Genomic DNA, 21,730 nt, shown 5'->3' with positions numbered 1-21,730 from the left:
GCGGCCAGACACCAGGAGAGAGATTCAGCCACTTCTGCAGCTGCCCTGTGACTGAGGGAAATCCACATCTCAGACACGTCGTCCACACATCATCACACTCTCTCCTGCACTATCCCTCCCTCATTTTTTCACAATCCACTCGCAAAAAAGGGATAACAGGCCGGAACAATTGAACAGAGACGACACATTCTTGACGCCCCCCCCACCCCACACACCTCTGCGGTTCTTATTTATCAGCGCGCTGACAGACACGGTGAAGAAACAGAGATGTCTGGATCCTCTTATGGCTAAATCATGTAGCGGATGGGACAGGTCCTCTCCCGCCGCTTTGATCACCCCTCGAGGACTGACAGAGTGAAAGATGGGGCCAAGTCAGTCCTGCTGCATGTGCGTCTCCCCCCGTGAGAGGAGGGCAAGGGGGATGGAGAGAAAGCAGGCCAAAAAAACAGATATGGATATGCAGAGATGGCGTGATAAATCCAGAGGGAGGCTGTAAGCACTTTTTAGTTTTTCGCATGTGGGAGTCTGGAAAGACACCTCTGTCTTGCAGCAGAGGATTTTTAATGACACGCTTCATGGCTCCGATTTTAATGTGCCCCGCTAATTATGATACTGCCATGTTAGCCCTTTCCAAGCTATTCCACATAATGAGAGAGAGAGATGGATAGACAGAGGAGGGGGGAAGTTATGGGTAGTGGATAGTGTCATTCCTGTCTGTCGCTCAGCAAGGGGTTGTTATAAATTAGGCGCCTTGCCGTCTCCCTGGCACCTGGCCACTGTTTGTCCTCTAGGTGTTGTGGTGACCAAACTGCCTCTCTGAGCTCCACAGGGGCTCTTCGGGGGGGGTCTTGTCACACTGTGCAGTACTGTACCATATGTCTGTGACCGGTGGGATTCATTCTCCAGATGTGCGTGTTTGTGAACATGTGTCAGGTCGATGTTAGGTGTGCCCAGTATCACAAATCACAAGCATGTGGCACTGGGGCTGCAACGTATGGTCAGAAATCAGTAGCAGTATGATTCAGGGTTAGTGGGACTTATCCTTTTTGCATCAAAGTATCCATTTTTACTGAAGGAACTTTTTGTTGACATTAGTGCGGGTTGGTACCAAACATATTTTCTCTAATAGCTGGAGAACAAGATTTGTAGACCGGAGCATCTCTGCAGCATCACAGTACGCCTACTTCACTGTAATGCTGTTTACTAACACATTTTACCGTTATTGCTGAAAACTGGATATTGCACTTAACCATAGCTATGGTGATGAAAAGACATTTATATACCACCATTCCCAAAACAACATGACCACTGCAGCGTACCAGCAACAGGGGAACTGGACATTAATTGTACAGTCACGGTTTTGTTAGGTTTGGGCGGGAAAACCACAAGATTAGGTTCAGGCACAAAACTATTACTTGGTTAGGTTTAGGAACTAAAACTACAAGATAAGGTTTGGGTAAAAATACCTATGTGACTTCTTTAACTTACAAATGTTATTACATTACAGTATGAACATGACGTTTCTTAACTACGTTGGTTAAATTAACTCTCCGTTGACTTCTGGTTTCACACTGGACATGAACAGTGGTCTCTGAGATGAAACTCTTGGCTTGTTTAACTCAACCATCCGTCCCCAGCCTCCTCCCCGTAGAGACTTTTTCAATCTTTATCCTACTTCATACTTCCTCCTCTAGAGCCATAATAATTATTACAGTCACTCAAGGTTACACCCTAACAGCAAACGTAAATACGGGTTGTAATAAGCTGCTTTCACTGTCGACCTATATGGTCGTTTTTCTGATGAGGACAGGCTCGGTGTGTTTGCTTGGACTGTTTATCTCATTGGAAAGGGTTCAATCTATCTTCAGCCCAGTGTCACCTTCATCACTGTCTTCTATCCTGCACAATCTCTGGGGTGAAATAGCCTGGGGGAAATACCTGTTGGAGCCATTAAGAAATGGAAGTAAATGAAAGAGTAAATGCAAAGATGACTTATGGAGACAGGAAATCTTGTCGGAGGTCTAGAGTTCAGCCAGGAACAGCCGTTCAGAGGATCTCCTCGAAAGCAATTCAGTCCAAAATTCAGAGCATAAATCACAGTGTTATATAAATCCGTTAAAATGCCTCACAATAGTGGCCCCAGACGGTAGGCAATTGTATTGAATAGTACACCCAGTACAGAACATGTGTGTATTTTGAAGGAGGACCGGTCCGTTCCTGTTGTGGGTGTTGCTAACGGAGTTATGGCATTCTGTGCGTGACAGAGATGAAAGGAGTCGCGACTGCATGATGACAGAAGGTGCACACTGAATAAAGGCTGACTCAAAGTGTCAGGATCAGTCCTATCCCTCATCACTCACGGCCCAATTTCTCCACGCTGCTCCCCGTAAAATGCCAGGTCTCTTCTTCCACACCTGAGCGCTTAGCTTTAATGCATATTAATTCACTGTCTTGGCACTGACACCCAGGCAGAGATTGAGGGCCAAACTGCTAAAAATACGAGGGAGGTTTGCATGGAAAGCCTCATCCCTGTGTAAAACAGGCTTACCCTTAAGCTGATAACGACAACAAATTTAAAGAGCTGGCAGGATTACTTTCAGTTTCAGCATTTTTGTGTTGCTCATCAATCGTTTCTGTAATGGAACCAAGTGATTCGTCATAAAAGCAAACAGAGTTACAGAGAAATGTCATAATTATTTGCAAAAGACTGATGACCTCTATTAATACTTAGCTGTGGTTTTGTGGCATGCTTGACAAATCTTCGGTCTATCACATCTGTTTGCTCCATTAACCTTAATATTTCTTTGTTTGATTTGATCCATTTGTTTGCTAAATTCACGGTCCACCGCCCACTGATTTGCATGGGTGGACTGTTACATTGCTGGCTTTGCAAACTTAACTTTCATTGAGATAATGAACAGCATTACACTACACTGTAAGAATAGTCCTCAGAACTCAGATCCTGGTCAATAAAGGAGACCTGTTGTGTTTTTTTGTTTTTTTCTCTTTCCTTCAGTGTTTTATATTCTTGTGCATGTGAAAGATCTTGAAAGTTAAAAAGGTCAAAGTCCGCACCAACAGAAGCTCCTGTCTCCCACAGAAAACACTGCTCCTGAAACGCCTCGTCAGTAGCCTCGCCCTTAACTCTGTGACTTTGTGACATTGCACTACGTCGTATTTGCATAATTTATGCCTAGCAGCTAGTCTGGCATTTGGCACAGCTGCTGTGTTGCTGTAAGCGGTGCTGGGTCAGGCATGTGTGAGCTGACCAATCAGAGGAGACTGGGTATTCAGGAGGGGGCACATTAAAGAGACAGGAGCTAAAACAGAGCTTTCAGACAGAGGGGGAATACAGCGCAGCAGCACTGGACAGTTTGAGAAAACCGATGTGTTTTTGAGCAATGAGGCATGTAAACTTCGTCTAGTAATAACTGAAAAACAAAACTATGAACATGAAGATTGGTATAACGTGTCTCCTTTAAGCAGTCGGATAGTGCTACAACAATCAGTCAACTAATCAATAAGTCAATTTAGAGACAATCAGTCGGCAACTACTGATAATCAGTCATTCAGTCATTTTTCAAGCAAATATTTCCTGGTTCGAGCTTCTTAAATGGAAGTTTGCTAATCTGATTTATCATTTATGATGAAGAGCCCCTGGGTGTTAAAAACATTAGTCGGACAAATGAAGCACTACTATCGACTGTTTATAGTCTAAACATTAATCAATTAATGGGGACACCTTTGCTTGTATCCCTACAGTCTAACCATCCAGGCTGACGGTGTCAGTCCAGCCAGAGTTGCTAGAAAAAATTTAAATAAGAAAAAGAAAAAAAGCACCCACCAATCCTGTGGCTCAGTTGCTGTACACACCAAAATCCACAGTCTGGACGAGACAGTCTAGCCAATTTGAAGGATTTGCTTGGTCTTATGTGCTGATGGCAGAGACAAAAGCAGAAGCAGGGCAGCTGAGGATGAGCAATGCAATCGCAGCCTCCACGACAGGTTCGAAGACAACCCCCCGTACACGAGAGTGGATCACTCAAATGAATGAAAGCAACTGGGATGATGATGTTCTTGTATTGTCATCTAAACACATTATGTACTGAGAGCTTATTAGTCATAACAGACACAGACAGAGGACTAATGTTAATAGACTGTCCTTGTTGGAAACAGAGGCACAAAAGCAACAGCACTGAATGGAACACACTGATGCTGATGAGCGTTCAGAAAAAGGCGAGAAGCCCTGATTCAACTGATAATATAAAAGTACTCTGGGCTGCCAAGGTTGAGGTAAGAGAAAATCAATGACATGGCATTGTCATGTGTCGCCCGTAGTAACAGTATGTTTCCACTATATCTATGTAATTTTGTGTGTATCTGTACAACAAGGGTGAAAACATCAGCTTTAAAGCCTGTTGTTTGAGGCACCACATTAGTAGAGCATTTGAATAACATCATTGACTTTGCACAGTCAAATCTCTCCAGCCTTGACTCAGATGGAGTCTGATTTTACCTGCTATGCGACTGTGAATAAATTGAATTTATTGAATGTATTATGCATTGGTTTTGCTGGATGCATTGTTTACTGTTGTCAGAATGTGTCAAACAGTGACAGATTTATTGCAGAAGTGATAACTTGTTAATGGAAATATTATAGATGAGCAGTGAATACAAGCCACCAGTTTGTTTTGAAATGAAAACTCTTTTTTTGTTGAGGCATAAAAACAACAAGTCTTTCTCTTCTGATTAAAATGTCTTCCCCCAAAACTACATGGGGCACCTTTGAGTTTTGCCAAAAAGTGTTCCTTGTGAATTTGGGGGTTAGCTTAGGTTAGCCAACCGGATACTTTGGAGTCAAATGCGATGAAGCAAAAAATGCCAAGTGGTTGCATCATCTATTCATTACAAGACAGGATTACAAGACATTACATAAGAAAAAAAACAATCAGGGCCGTGACGGACAAAATGCAGATGGGATCCAGGTTGACCGTTATCTCTTGAAGCAAATTCAGAATCGCTCGGTTCCAACAACAATTTGCCAACATTCAAATGAAAATTAGATTGCAAACAGCCGAGCTCGTCTATTGTTCGGGGCTGTCAGAAAGATCCGAAATTAAGATTCAGGCCAAGGAGGCAAATACTAACCCTTGCCAAAAACAAATAAAAAACCGAGGAAGAGAAATAAAGCCTGCTGTTGACAGCGCATTCACTCACACAACACGCACCACAGTGTGTCATCTAAACCTTTCAAAGTGTGTATCCCTTTTTTCAACTAAAGAAAAGTGGGGAACATTTGGTGAACACTGAATTATTTTTTTTTTACGACCAAAGTGCTCTCAGCTTTGAACGGCTAAATCATTTGTGCAACAAACTGCACAGATGGTCTGCGCGGTCTTTGTTATGCAGGACTGCAGCTCTCATCGCCGATAATACAGCTATACCATAAACCTGCAATTACACACAACGAGCATTACAGTCTGCCAATGGTTAGCGCGAGAGAATACCATGCGGATGATCGACCACAAATGGAAACAGTTTCCACTTATTAGACTGTGAACACTGAGGTAATTTGCTCAGAGGAGTTCATAATATAATGGTCAGATGCTCCATAGGTTGCTAAATCCTTTTTCTCAGGTAAATAGCAAGACACGATAACTGTTTGATTGTTTAGATGCCCGCTTTATGTGATGAGAACTATTACAGAGGGAAATATCACCGCCTCCTGTGCTACTTGATCTTCAGGAAGGCAATTAAAGTTAAAATATGAAGACAAATGATCATAAAGAAACACAAACTGGTGGGGAGCAAACCTCTTGGAGCTACTTGCAACTTTCTTTTCAGCTTCAACTCCTTTAAAGAAGATGTTTTTAACTCCCCTACTGTTCGAATGGATTAAAAACACTTGACTATAATCTGACGCCTGATGTGAACAAGCGCACTTTAATCTGCTCTAACACAGTTATAAAGAAGGAGAATGACAACAGGCTTTTTATGCAGTCGCACCTCAACAAGGGACCTGCTGCATGAAGAGAATTCCTAAAAATAAAAACAATAGCTTATTGTTTCCCTTTCAAATTGGAATCAAACCGATCAGAATAACTCCCTTTATCAATACCAACATTAAAGAGAGCGGGGAGCCTTTGTCAATGACAAACTGCTGAAAATAATCAGCTGTCAGCACACAGGACGCTTTCCCAAAGAGAAAAGGTAATCATTTCAAAGTGCAGAACAACAGACTTGCGTGGACTCGGATACAAGCGCTTCAAAGTCATGACGCCCTCTTTTGATCTTCACCTGATACTGCTTAAGGAGATATTAATAACGAGACAGGAGGGGGGGGGGGGGCTCAGATAGGACTCGATGCTGTGATGTATCTGAGGACAAAACCACTGACATTGAGAGACGCCGTATCATGCTGCTGCATGTTCGCCGGCGAAAGATTGCTTTATCGGAGCTTAACTGGCTGAATGACTGGCATCAGAGAAACATCTGTATATCCATCACGATCATTAAGAATCTTTTCTATCAGAGAACATCAGCTTATGACATGCGCTATTGCTTTTAAAATCCGATCGCTGCACAAGCCCAACAGATGCTCGCCCCCCCAACCCGCTGTCATCACATTGCAATGAAATACATCTCACTATGTGGCCATTAAGTCTGCTAAGGTACAGAAAGGAGGGGATTCGTATTATGACTGCAGCCGTGACTCTTCCAGAAGGGCAAGATGACCACAGAGGGGTAAGCCGGAGAAGGCCCCGGAGCTGCGAACCCCCCTCCCTCCGGCCCTGCAGAGCTGCCTGTCTGTGGCTAAATTTACTCCCCCCTCCCCAAGCATCCCAACACATCACGTTGGTATTCTATTACTCTCCTGCGTCCCAGCATACGGAGAGTCATGTGAAAGCCGGCCACAAGCCTCCGCGGCTGGCAGTGCCCTTCCTGCCCCTGCGTTCAGCATTCAGTCCACTTAATGCCATTCGTCTGTACCCAGCTGCCCAATCGCTCTCTCGCACTTTCTCCGTCTCTTTCTCTTCACTCATTCTCACCCCTTCTATGACTCGAATTCTTCCCCCCACCCCCCACCAGCCATCACAACCTCATTCCCCTCCAATTATGGCTCCTCTCATCCCGAGAGCAGGGGTCAGGGGTGGACGAGCTCAGGACGGAGACTGATAGCGGGTAACGGAGAAGGGAGGATGAACTCCAGCCAAATGGGGATCAATAAGGAGACGGGGCTGAAGGATGGCTCCTGTTATGGGCAGAGAGGTGGTGGAGGATGAGGGTGAAGAAATGCCACTGCTGCCGCATCAGGTCTGATCACATGCCTGATATCCCAGCAGCACGTCACCTCCATCGGTGCTGTCAGCAGCATGACACGAGGCTGGAATATACACTCCGATGATGGTTCGCAGGCTTGAGGATAAGGTGCCCTGCCCTGCTGAAAATCACTCTTCTGTCTAACCAAGTGGTAGGCTGACGTTGCACGGTCGATCCAGCACGCAGCTCATCAGTTCTTACTTGGCCATGTATGAGAGTGTTAGTCGTTGAGCCTGAAATAGACTGACATGCGTCAATGAGGGCAATGGAGTCATTAGCTATTCCTTTTGAACAGCCAGCTCACTCACACTGAGCAATACACAGGGGTAAGCACAGATTTCTGAAGCCAGCTTATGCAAATTGCATAAACAGGTTCATCCCATCCCAGGTCCAAATGCACGGGAAGGTAGAGATAAAGAAACAGAGCAAGGGGAGGGAAGGAGAGGAAGGAGATTTTGTTTGGAAGAGAAACCAGCCTGAGCTTTGCACCATGCAGTCATTCTGCAGACATGACCATAAAACATGCTGCAAACTCCCCTCCTACCCATCCAAGCAGTCCGTGACATCTTCACTCCCTCGTGTGGGCACACTTCAGGGTCACACTGACCTCTAGTGGTGAGAGCAGAGCGGACACGACGGCAGGTCATGACTGAGAGATAATTTGTTCTTGAAGTAATTTTATCAGAAAATTGATTTTAAGTCAGTGACACCGATGTAGTAGCTCTCAGGTGATCTGGATAAATGGCTGGGGGTGGTGGTGGTGGGGGGGTACAGCTTGTTTCAACCTCATGTGAACTGCAGCCTCAACCTTCCTGCTTTCCAATTATCCACCACTGAACAATCCCTCTCTATTCCTCCCTCCCTCCCTCTCTCCATCCCTCCCGGCGTCTCTCTTTTCTCTCTCCCTCCCCCTCTTCGTCTTCGTCTTTCCTAAGATACCTTTGAAAATTTTCGATTTGAACACTATTGATTTTGCGGGTCACACCTACAACAAACCCCTGACAGGCCTTCAGAGATTTCTGTTCAGTGGTGGTGTTGGTGGTGGTGGCGGGGGGGTTCAAAGTGAGACATCTCCATGGTGTTGTTTAATGGTTTGGTATTGAGTGCATTGCTAGATATTTTTAAAAGCGATGGATAAGATCTTAAATTGAATTTCTTCAGAGACGCAGTTCATGAGATAAGAGTTTCTTTATTTAACTCTGCAAGCTGTTTAACTTTCTCATTTACGCCTGAATCCTAGTGCAGTGCTGCTGCTTATTTATCAGAAATATAGCAGGATGGTTCAAAGACTACTACCACGCAGTAATCATGTTAAAAAGTACACTGAAAAGCAAATTAAAGTGTGTTAATTATGCTCGGAAACATGCTATACTGCTAAAAAATCACTAGATGGCGCACACTGCAAGGAAACATGTTCATCAGTGTTGCTGTTCCTTCAACATTAATGTAATCAGTAATCCTCTAGTTCATGTATTGACAGCGAATACATGTTAAACAACATAATACCCACAATGCATAGGGTGCAGTAAACAGTTTTTCTCTCTACTTCAGACACGTGAGGATCTGTGTGGTCTAGTTACATTATATTTAGATCAACCCTCCCAAAGTGTCCTTTGACTGGCACACGTCAACATGGCTGCCACAGAATATGTGATAAGGTTGTCATGGCACTCCGGTTGGAGCGCCGTCGCCCTGACTCAGTTTGCAGCTCCATTACCATCAAAGCTCACAGAAAATGTGGGCCCAATTATATCAACATGGGAGTACTGAGCTGAGGAAAGTTACAGTGATTTGTGTGAAGATTTAGAGCAGTAATGTCCTCTATAAGATGCTGAGAGCATATGCATGTGATTGGTTAAAGTGATTTGAAAGTAATTTAAGTAGGACTCTTTTTTTATAAGGCAGTGTCCCTATTTGCAACATTCAACATACAGTAGGACCCTTTAATATGAGTTTTCTGCTGTAACCTCTCAGCTTCATTTAAGATTGCGTCATACATCCGTCAGATGACCAGGATTCAACACCGATCGCTCCAATTATCAATTCATCAAACATGTACGCCTCTTCTGCTGCTATTCACACGTTTGACACAAACTATAGAGGACTGAATGAGCCAGGATTAGACAAAAATAAAGAAAAAATTGGCTCAATAAATAAATGAATAAGTCATTAAACGCACCAAAAATAATTATGGAAAACAAAATTATTAATTAATCAAGATATAAAATGTGATAAAAATGTCAATGTATTTCTTTGTTAATTTTAAATTGTATTATTTATTTACTTTCACATTTAATTTTAAATTTGATTAATTATTATTTTTCCATATATTTTTATTCATTAATTTATTTTTGTATTCATTTCAGAATTCCTCTCCCTTTGCATTCCTTCCCCTATTTATTTCCACTTAACTTATTTATTTCTGCATTTTTTCTTTTACATGTATTTATCCATTTCTGCTTCCCTCATTTGCATAATGAAGAAGAAATGCACACCTGATTGTTAAATGAAAATACAGAAATAAATAAGTTTATGGAAACAAACGGTAAATATGCAAAAGAGAATATACAGAAATAAGTGCTGAAATAAATATATCTAATTTAATATTGATATTGATAAATACAATGAAAAGTAAGTAAATACATACTTGAATTACAACAAAGGTATATAAATATAGAGGCAAATTAAAGCAGAAATATCAATTTATGTCGAGTGTAAAATATTAATTAATGGCTACATTTATTTTTCAGTATCATTTTTGCTGTATTTAATTAAATATCAATATATTTATTGAGATATTTATTTATCTATTTATCTATCTATGTTCGATTTTGTCAGTTTTAGCCCTCCATAGCTTGCAGTGGCTTTTACATGAATGGTTTAATCACAAGTTGAGACACGCACAGTGTTAGACAGCAGAGCCATTAGATCATGGTTAGCATAACTCACAGGAGCACCAGTGACACAATCAGCATGAATATTAATCCTCTCATTCTCCCCCACAGTGACATAAAGACAGAGAGAGAGGTGAGGTGAAGAAATACTCGCAGGCATTGTTGAGAGCTTTCACAAGCCGCTAAAATGTCACTGTGACTCTGGCTGCTTTTATATGCTGTTCAGGTCCACACGAGAGCGAGCCTTAATGTTGAACAACCTCAGCTGACACACAAGCAGTGACGGACAGTTTCAAGAGGCAGAGCTTTGGACGAGCTCGCTTGATTTAAAAGATAATGAATGAAGCCTTGTCATTATAATGTGAGCGAGCATGTGCTGCAGTGGAAGCAACGATGGATTTGAAAAGTTTGAGAGTGAGTTAGTAAGTAAAGTTTAATCGGCTCTAATGCATCCCATTTATCTTTACTTACACGATTCAGATGTTTTTCTTTTATCGCTTCTGCTTTTGGTCTTTAACCTTCTCCTAAATGGTTTTGGAAACACATAACCACAAACACTCTCTCCAACTGGAGTCAAAGCAGCAGAGGTCACGCCAAGGGCAAACAATTTCTGCTGCAGAGTCAGAGGAAGATAATCATTAGTTTGATAAGACCAAAATTAGCCGGAGCAGTTGTGGGAGATTAATACCTGCTCAGCTGTGTCCATTCGGAGAACTCATTAGTAACACTTGAAGATATGGAATTATAACCTACATATATTATGTCACTGTCTAGAGCGGCCATGTGGAAATGGAGAAGGAAGGTGTGCAGATGGGACACTGAGAAGTTTTTGCTTTGACACAGTTTTATGCTCTTGATGTCCTAAAACCAACTACAGTCTCATAAAACAAGTAGGGTGTCTTGTTTATGATCACAACATTAACAAACTTTGACATGTGCACAAGCTTTTTAAGGCAGGTTGGGAATGTACTTCGCTTGTGAAAAATCTTAATTTTTGGACCAAAATGATAAAAAATCTGCAAAATGTTTCAAAATCAAGAGCCAAGGCTAAACGAAGCAGGGACCAATATAAAGACAAACTAGAATAGCACTCCACCAAGGCCCAACAATCTCCTTCAATTCAGTCAAGCCTGATCCAATATAAAAAAACATACTGAAATCGTTAGATCGGGATTTTTATTTGGATCTGCATCAAATTGTACTCAGTAGTCGATTCCAGCCACCTAAACACGCCTGATTTTTTTCATCAAGATTCATGCATTATTCCCTGAGAAATTAATGAAAATGTCTCGCAATGTTAAAGAGAAATTAAAAATAAAATCCTGGATCCGGGAGCAGGGTCTAATCTGCACTAAGACCCATCCTCCATCCAAGTTTCATGGGAACCCGTTCAGTAATTTTCGTGTAATCCTGACAACAAACTAACCATATGTACATGGGCAAAAACACACAGTATACTCCTTGGCAGAGGTAATAAAATATTAATGTCCGATTCCAGCAGAGTAAAGATACAACCTCCCACTAAAGGTCAGCATGCTCGACATATACAGTATGAGTTTCTACAGGCTGCAGGTAGGTCATCAGACCTTAAACAAGTACCTTTGACAAGCAATTTAAAATTACAGTGACACCTTGACATTAAATAGATTCAAACTTGTACCACAAATTCCAAGGCCTGTCAAAGATCGAACTGTCATGCTATCTAAGAGGAAACGGTCTTTGCGGTATAGAGACGAACATTTAATATTTAACAAAACGAACACACACACAAAAAAAAAAAAGAGGCCAGGGTCCTCTTTGAACCCATCTGACTCTGCCAAAGCAAGGGTGTTGTGTTGTGGTCTGCTAACACAGCCATCAAACACAGATGCTGAGGAGCCGTGCTGTGAGGAGCAGTGAAGCAGGGCCTTGATGTTTTTACAGCGGAGAACATTACAGGGGCTGTGGAATACGCTGCCCTTTTCCCTCTCCTTCAACCTCTGCTTCCTTCATCCTCCCCCATTCTCCCACTCCCCCTTTCTGCAGAAAAACACCCCTCAACACTTTTCATTATCAAGAGATGCTCCGATCAATGAGGTACTGATCAGTATCATCATGTTCTTTACAAATGATTGCACCAGTCATTGCCAATTGATTTCCGATCAGAAAAAGTCCCATAAACTACATCAAGCAACCACGTCACTCATCCAGATTTATCTTGCACATTAAATACTTTGAGGGCCACACTCTAAACTTTCAGCAAAAAATGCATCATAGTTTTAATAAATATTCATGATTTGGGTTTTGGTTTGGTCACTTCCTGTTTTATTTTGTAGATTCTATCCCCATGTGATCTTGTGTTACTTTTCCACTTCCTGTCTTTGTCTTTTTATGCGTCATTTTTTCCTGTTGCTTTCCTCCTTCCCTGTGTCCCATCCGTTAATCATTTCCTGTTTATACCTGCGTTTGCTGCAGTCTGTTCCCTCGTCCTCGTCTGTTCCTGATTTGTTCCCCATGGCTTTCTGCTTTCTCTTCTGTTCTTGTATTACTCTTCGTGTTGAAAACTTGTATGTTGAAGTAAACATGTATGTAACGCTGTGATCCTACCCTCTCACTGAAGTTACATAGTGCAGAAACAAGTGATCGGGGGGCGGAGTGGCTGAGCCAGAGACACCATTCACCCTGTTACAAGACGCTGTACCATCAACATGATTTTGAAGCTGTTATTTTAAGGTAAAAAAAAACCTACATAATGTTGTTTTAATAAAGCTCACCTTGTTTTCCAACCTGCCGCCTGCGTATCTTGTGTTTGACACCAATACTACCATTTCCCAACACTGCAACAACATTCTCGATGTCTGGCCACATCTGGCCCACATCTGGCCCAGAAGCAACATTAGAGTGGCCCAGCATACATAAATCTGATTTTTAACTTAATATGTAAACTACATATTGTATATGTCCATGTTTGTCTTACACATATGCTTATAGATGCTTATGTGATGTACATACAAGTGACCACATACTAACATTGCTATCTTACTGCATTCATTAGTCTTTGTTAAAAAATGTGTTGCGACAAAAAGCAAAAAATAAGCTTTTAAATAGGCTGATGAAAATATCTCGCCCATCTACACTTCCTGATTTTAAAATCCGGCCCCTGCTGTATGTGTTCAAACTCTCACTTGAGAATGACAGGAAATAAAACACGAGCTTCAAGCAGTGCAGAAGCACAAGGACTACAGTATTTCACACAAAGGAGACACTTAGCAGTATACACACCTGTGCGCCGCCATTCACCACTGAATATGTACACTTTAGATTCCAGCTCACAATAGCAGTTTCTGTAAAGCATCAAAGTGGCAGAACGGCACAAAAAGGATTTCCCTCATTAGACCAATTGAGAAAGCGAGACAATTTGAACATCAGAGTGAAAGAATTCAGGCTGAATGTGAAGAGCAGACTATTAACTCTTGTCCTCGTTGGAACCCTCTGGAGGAAAAAAATGGAGAGCAGAACTTTACAAAAGCAGAGTGATTTAGTGGAACAGAAAAAGCTCCTCCTGAAGCTGAGCGTCTACCCTGACTCACAGGGATTTATTGTGACAACCTTGGGCTGTTCATTTTCCTTATTTCCCCTCCAGAAAAGGCCTGTCCTGACCAACCAGTCTCCATGGACGACCTTCTTTATTACTCACGGCTAACAGAGGGCCCAGATGTTACTGCCATTGAATTGAAGTAGAAAGAGCAACATTCAACTGTAGCAGCTGTCGAGGACGCTTTTCTCTGCATTGTAGGTGGCTGATGTGAGCTGTCCTTATGCCTGCAGTAGAGACAGCTGAAAACTGCCAACCCTTCTGCTACTATGCCACAATTTTAAAAGAAAAACCACCTGGACGTTGGCAGATATCGTTGCTCCTGATTGCAGAGCCCACAGTGCCTGCCAGAGGTCGCTGCCACACCGCACAGTCCACCATAATTATTGAAGCCGAAGCTGCTGAGCCTGATTATGATCAAAGTGTTTCACCTGACCTCAGAACGTTTAAGGAACACTGAGTTTGTGGGGCAAAGGACCCTCAGAGGCTTCGCTGCTTCTTAGTGCTGACCGAGTGCTTGGTCCTGAACAGCGTGACCCAGAATGAAAAGCAGCAGCCAGCTTTCACACTCTTTGCTGGCTGACACCTGGTGGTGCCTGTTTAACATGGATAGTCATGATCCAGGGTGTTTCCTTATTCATGTTAGTACCCCTCATTCAGCCTCGGGATGGCAGCATGACAAGTGGTTGGCAGCTTATGTGATTTCCCTCTCAAGCCTCCACAGTTTAAGTGTGAATCTGTTCTGAGTTACCAGAAAAATGGAAGCAACAGATTACGCATAATGCAATACATTACACTTCATATTGAAGTTGTTTTTGTCGATTGACGTCAATGATTTGCATTTGTGGAGGTAATATACTATAATGGAGGTGTTTCTAGTATTTAGTTTACATCACTGGTTATGTGCTATCAAGTGTTACCCAGCCAAACTGATGTTTGCAATAGTCTATTTGGTGTCATTGTATAAGAAGGTAAGTACTGTATAAGTGAAACCAGTGTAGAAGTGCTTTAAACCTGCATTCTTTCAAGTCTGATTGTATGTAAGCCTATGAGAAAATGACCCTTCTTCTCACTTGATTTTTCAGTAAAATGTTTCCTAATGAGTGTATGGCTTCAATGACTAGTTTCAAGTCTTCGTCAATATAGTATGATGTTTATTTTGTAATTTATGGTCCCAGGTGGAGTAAAATAGATGATAACGCTTTAGTGTGTGACTCATGGATTTCCCAATTAAAATCTGGATACAACGTTGGAGACGGAGCCCCATTCATTCCAAAACGGTTGTCAACATGGTTGACGTCATTGTGGGTTAACACTTGCTTGGTATTTTCCCCTAAATGGGCTCTTTGTAACTTGCCATGAAATAAAATAAATGCAACTCTTGTAAGAGGAAGAGGAAGACATGAACCAATCAATGGCAACCGTTGATCTATACAAGTTAATCAGATAAGTTTTTTTAACCAGAGGCTGTCTTGGCTGAACTCCAGGGCCAGATCTGTATGTGAAGAAAACACACAAAACGGCTGCTGCTCGGCTCAATCAAAACACTTTCTATCCAGCAGCTTTCTCTCTGTGTTGCTGTGATTTCAAACAAACCCGATTATGTGTCTATGCAAGAACAACACAGCTTAGAGCTCAACTGATAAGAAGAGACTGCACTGTATATAAGACAGATATTCAGATACGAGCAGTCAAACAGTGCGCCCTTGCTTTAACAGTTGTGCCGTGTAGATATAACAGACTACAAGATTATTTTACACAAGAATAAACATTTAACTCCACAAAATTTGACACATACATCAGCATACTGAAATATAAGCAATGCAGAGCAGCTGTTGTTGTCTTACAAATTGAACAGCACAAATTACTGCTGGCACTCATTATTCTTGCTGACCACATATTGTGAGAAAAATTCTGGCTGCTTTTCTGTGTGAGACTGCAGCCATTATAGTCCAAAAATGATTTATGCCTATAACCAATTACTGGTTCCGGAAACGCCGGAGGTCATGCGGGTTATGTCTAAAATTTAAGGCAAAGGGCTTGTGTATGAGTGTATGTGTGTGTATGCATAAGGGGCTATTTCCTGTGGTCATCCATCTCAAGGTTTGGAGGTAGGGAGACAGGAAGCGCACCCATACCAGAGCAGCAAGTCAGCCCTGAACAATGTGTAATTTGATCCCAAGAGTGAGTTTCCTGGAAGTTCTATTGTCTATTCTATCTCCAACACCCTGGAGCAAACTGGGAAATACCCACAGCTACAAACGATAGGACACCAAGGCAGTGGGACTCTGCTGTAACCCTAACCCCTAACCCTAACCCCGACCTTAACCCTACCCCTAACTCACAACCCCTTACCCCAACTCTAGCCCTACCCCCGAATTCTGACCCTAACCCTGAGCCCAACCCCAAACCTAACCCTAACCCTAGGAATAATGTGTAATTAGGCCCAGGAGCATGTTTCCTGGAGGATCTATTGTTTATTCAGTTACATTACCCTGGATCGAACTGGGAAATACCCACAGCTACCCACTATAGGAGACCAAGGCTGTGCAACTGGGTGCAGTCTATATCCTATATCGTTCCTTATTGCGTCTTCATTTCCTGAATTGGCTGACTTCAACCTTATTCATGAGCACATCCATTCTTGATTCTCACAAATTTGTGCTGACCCAACAGAGAAAAGGTTCATCAGCATCACTCGAGAGAAATCTCTTGCAAACAAACAATCACTTAACAATGATTGCAGTTTGATAGGGTAAAGACAGAATTAGGCCATCCCGAGCATGGAAGTAAAAAGCCAAGCAGGGTGGAACATGATTTCTCACCAGCTCGGATGTGGTTGGGAACAGAGGCAGTGGGCTCTCCGGCTCGCCTGTGACAGCCTGTCAAACAGAGGAAGGAAAACAGGGAGTGAGAACGACTCTTCACATTAAATCAACTGCTAATTGTACAAATTCACAGACCGATGATGGCGTACGTGGCTAAAAAAGCAGGGTGTTAAAATGTAGATGTTGGGAGAAATGACAGCGCTACGTGACAGTTATATGCATCTACGTGAGCTTGTGAAGTGGAGTAGTGAAAGCTTTTCAACACAAGAGCGGCCCTGACCCCAAAACAACTATCAGTGGTTGAGATTTCCTTCCCATTAAAGACCTGTCATTAAACACAGAACTCATACACAAAGCCAGAAGACTACAGTAGCCTCCTTCCTCCATTAGAACTGACTGCAAATTTAGCATCTGGACAAATCTTTGCGATTGGAGATGACAGCGTGCACAGGGAAATTATAGTCCATGCCACAGCACTTTGCCAAGCAGCCCAATGATGCTATTTCTGACCACTACTACATAACCAAGTGTCACAAGATCAAATAGTTCAACTGCCTCAAGATCACAGTCACAGATAACTATTTAAGGCACGCTAGGATGAGTAAGTCACTGTTTTTTTCAGACATTGGGTCATCAGGTCTTCAGCTTTTTGAGTCATGACCTCCCAGACAAATCAGATGGGTGTCCCACCAAACCCCCAGTACTGGGACTATTATCTCACAACATGAAAACACAAAATTATATCACTGGCACTGGCGATGTAGTGTAAAAAATACTCCCCAGCCTAAAATACGTTGCTTTATTTTTACTCCACAACCATCTGGCGACCCTTGGAAATTAACTCGTGACCCCCAGGTTGGGGTGACCTATAATGAGCTGACAGGATGTTCTGCTTATGAATCACTGTCCATGTGGAACAGAAAAGACTAGAATCTGTCCTTTGAGCTGACACTAAATGACGTCTGCTCTGACAGGCTCTCTGATTTTCTTGTGGAGCTCTACACTATGTTGGCTCGTCCAAAGGCGAAGCCAGAGTCTGTGGCCTCTGAAGCTGCCGAGCGTGTCTGCAAACCTGCAGGCTCTCCACTTGTCGTGCTCATTGAATTTCTGGTCAGGCAGGCAGGCCACCACAAAGCCAGAGTAGGGGCTCCACTTAACATTTTACTGTCTCGTTCCGCTGGTAAGATAGACGACTGGAAAGAATTATGGAGGGCCAAAAATAAAATAATGAGGAAGAGAAAGAATGGTGCAGAGAGGGGAAGTATAGGAAGAAAGAGGCATGGTAAAATAAAGGCAAAGACAGGGGAAAAAGTGAAACAAGGAGCGAAGGTTAATTCTTTTATTCACTTTTCCAGACTCTTTTGCCAAATGCAAAGTCAACACATCATTAGTTTTAATCTTCTGTTGTGGCGTCAAAACTAAAAGCTTGTGGGCTCAAAGTAATAAGGCCAGGAACTGACATTTCCTTTCTACATTTCCAATTTTCCACAAGTGGTAACATTTTTTTTCCCTTTCTCTCACAGAACAAAGGGACAATTACACACTTACAATGCATTTGTTTCTGGAGCCAGTACTTAGCAGACCTGAAAACAACATCTAATCTAAAATCTGTTCGCTGATTCATTAGCGGCTGTGGAGCAAAGATTGAGCCAAGATCTGAATCAAGCTCAAACCAACAAAAGCTGACTCTACAATACACAGCACCACGCTGATATTTTCTCTTTTAAAAGTCACTCTTGCTGGTGAGTAAATGCACTTTCTTTGATATGTGACATTGAGGATTGAAGTAACAAAGGGGATTATGTCTGAAGTCAAACATCTGAAGCAGCCACTTCAGATTATGACAAGAAAAGGGAGAAAGATCTACCCTGAGGCCATGTATTATAAATGTTCTCTTGATGCAAGTTTGGCATTCACATTGAAATGTGTGATGTGTTAACAATGACCCTGACAGTTTTTCTGCTGAGCTGAAGGACATTTCAACTCAAGGTTCAATGTGAGTTCTGTCAAAGCTTGCTCTAATCTGCAAGAAAGCAGGATAAGAGCCTTAGCCACCTGGATATCACGCCTGACTCTCAGCTGCAACTAATTATTGCCTAATATTTCACAGAGCATTTGACTAAATAGTTTGGGATGTTTGAGAAGTTGCATTGATTTCATAATACCAACAGCACTCTGGTGGATCCCTTTGCTCCCAGCGTAAATGGGTACAGTTGGCAGGTCTGCAGGGTTTCCCCTCGAGGTTTCAACTGCTTGGATAAAGGCAAGAGCGTGAGAAGATCCTTCAGTATATTCTTAGTACTGCCTCGCCCCTCTTGCCTCTCCACTCTCCCTCCTCCAGGCTCCCACTCTTTGTTAGGCTTTGCACATCAATCTTTTATTTTTCAATTTTGCTGTGATACTGGAATCTGCCGGCGAGATTGCACAACACTTAGACTGCATACAGAACTACAACTGAATATCACTATATTGCTTTTCTTTCTGTCCAAACACACCCATATACAGATGTATAAAAGGAAGGAAAACTTCAAAATAAAATATGATTCTTTTGTGTAACAAGGGTTTATTGTCTAACTATAGTTATACTGTGTACATCTTGATGATTTTTGATTAAAATCTATGTTGTCTTTTATATCAGTTCTGTTAAAGTATGTATGACAGCAACCAGTAACTATTTAAATCATCTATTTATTGTTTAAATCATTTCCAAAGCACAAACACTAAACAACTTCTGATCCGAGCCTCTCAAATGTGAGGATGTGCTGCATATATTAGTCTCAACTGAATATTTGAGTTTGGACAAAACATGATGAGCTAGAGTTGGTAAGTTATAGCATTTTTTGATTAAATTTTTTACCATCTAAATTCCTTGAAGGACACACAATGAACATTATGCAAAATAGTAGAACCCGACCAATTTATCGATAGGCCTATTTTATCGGCTGATATGAGCCTATCACAGATATATTGGTATCAGTGTATATGTTGTCCGATATGCACCAATATGATATATTTATAAACTAGAATGCAGATAAACATTCTTGGGCTAATTTAAAATTGGTATAATGACATAGTTTGTCCAGCAGAATGCGCTTCAATGGGGGATAAAACAGCTGGTGACAGGAAATGTAACAGCTACCTCACTAATGGTTAAACTATAAACCAGCACAAAAATGACAATTACCAACATAACATAAACCACCATGTTCTGAACAGACACTGAAAACACTTACAAAAAGTAACATTAGTTTTAGAACAAGCAAACTTGTTGTCCTACTCTACATGAGAGACGCGCTGGGAATCCACCGGAAGCTGCTCTATGACGTCGCGTCTGCTACAGGTTTTGTTCCGCCCTCCGCACGGCATCATACCATGAATGTATAAAGAGAACCCAGCGGGAACGTTTCAGAACCGAGCCTTTTGTCTGCCCGATTTTGTTGACTTGCTCAGAGTTTGTTGATCTGGTCATTTTTTGCTTTTATACAACTGGGAGTCTGCACAAGGTGTTTTATTTAGAAAATTGACCGGATGCTCTATGCCGTTCCCGTGTCTCCTGTGACTTCCTGCCGGCGTGATCTGCTCTGTGCAGCTTATTGTGGCTTCCGTCAAAAAAACGACCAGGCAGCCGGAACTCAAAGCAGCCGTGCTCAGCTTGACTCCACTGTGCGCCGGAGCTGATCACGGCCGCTTGTGATTTGCTGCTACAAGGGGATGGAGAGTGATGGCAGGTTGACAAGGGGGATGCTTTTTGGTAATTTTGCTAAGAAGGGGGATGGCATCCCCCCTTATATCGCCCACTGATCGTGACTATTTTCTAGATAAAGTAATTGTTAGCTGCAGTCCTAACACATGCATTGATCAACAAAATGTAAAAATAGTGAAATCTCCTCCATATCTAACAGTAACCATGGGAAAAAACAGTGGCACCTACTTTTAACCACTATTCCCTTTCCCCATTTAGCGGTCTAAAAGTATATATAATTAGAGTAAATCTTGTCAAGGCCTTTCATTGTTTAAGGCGGTCATGTGGTCACAACAGATCAGTGGGGGAGCCTTCTGCCTTTCTTTCTCCCTGTTTAACCACTGTTCTGCAGCCACTGTGTTTATTTCCCCAGCCAAACTATCTGCATCTGAGCCTGTCTGAATCCCTGTGTGCCCCCTGGCCTTCCTGCCCATCCTGGGTTATTAGGACTGAAATTTTACCCTGAGAAAGTACCGCAGTGCGGCCAGACTGAGCCAGACAGCTCTGTAGCCTCAGGAGGAGTCCACGTTCCAAACAGGAAGACTGAATCAGGCGAGATAAAACTCTATTTATATTCTCCCGGGCAGGCATCCTGATCAGGCTGTCGAAATGTGATCACACCAAGAGCTACTGTATGTGATGTCAGCCATAAATGTAAAGTGTGAAAGAACTGTTTCAGAAAGAGTTGTCATTATGCAACAATATCAATCGCAGAGTGTGTGTTGTACAAGATAAAGAGCGAAGCACAAAACATTAACTTACATTCAGGCAGCAGTGAGAGATTTTTCTTCCAGTAGCCAAGGTTTCCATTTTAATGAAAGGCAGTCATAGCCAAGAGAAGGGACGTACACACACACAGCTTTGGATGCACACCAACGCCAATGCGGTGGTGATCAATCACTGAAAGGATTTGGCAGCTTTGAGCACAAACACGAGCAGCATACAACTTACATCAATTACTGGCAACTTTCTTTCCATAAATAATTGATCTTGATGCCGAGAGTGCGATCGCAGAAATAAGATTGCTAACTTTAGCAACTGCACTTGCATCACAGAGCATGTTGGTCAGTTGGATCACATGCCGCAGTGGTTTTACTTGGCTAATACGGACATGGGTGTGTCAGGAAAGACAGCAAGAGAAGAAACACAAGATGGGGTCACAGGAGTTGAACAGGAAATACCTAATTGATACCTGAAGCAACTCATGACCTTAGAAACAACAGTCCTGTCAGCCTCGAGGCAGACTGACCTCACAGTGATGGAGATGCTGGTTGTTCCATCTGAACTCCTCACTGTATTAACTGTCCGTCGCACTGGTGCATCACACTGGTGCATCACTCAGCATTGACCTGCTGTGACACTACAGTGTTCC

At 42.4% G+C, this 21,730-nt stretch overlaps 1 protein-coding gene across 3 annotated transcripts in view; it reads right to left on the bottom strand.

Annotated features, from left to right (window-relative positions):
* The window catches only part of tspan9a (tetraspanin 9a), a 191,807-nt gene that overhangs the window by 147,475 nt on the left and 22,602 nt on the right, over positions 1 to 21,730 (bottom strand). For 2 of the 3 annotated variants that reach the window (XM_084364252.1, XM_084364253.1), the window contains exon 2: positions 16,614 to 16,670. The exons of the other annotated variant lie outside the window; for it this stretch is intronic. The gene's annotated coding sequence lies outside the window, so the exon portion shown is untranslated. The remainder of the gene's footprint in view (positions 1 to 16,613; positions 16,671 to 21,730) is intronic. 3 annotated transcript variants of the gene reach the window in all.

Source organism: Pagrus pagrus, assembly GCF_965226575.1.
Source record: "Pagrus pagrus genome assembly, chromosome: 10".
NCBI lineage: Eukaryota > Metazoa > Chordata > Actinopteri > Spariformes > Sparidae > Pagrus > Pagrus pagrus.
Note: the sequence above shows the minus strand (reverse complement) of the source record. Positions and strands in the feature narration are given on the sequence as shown.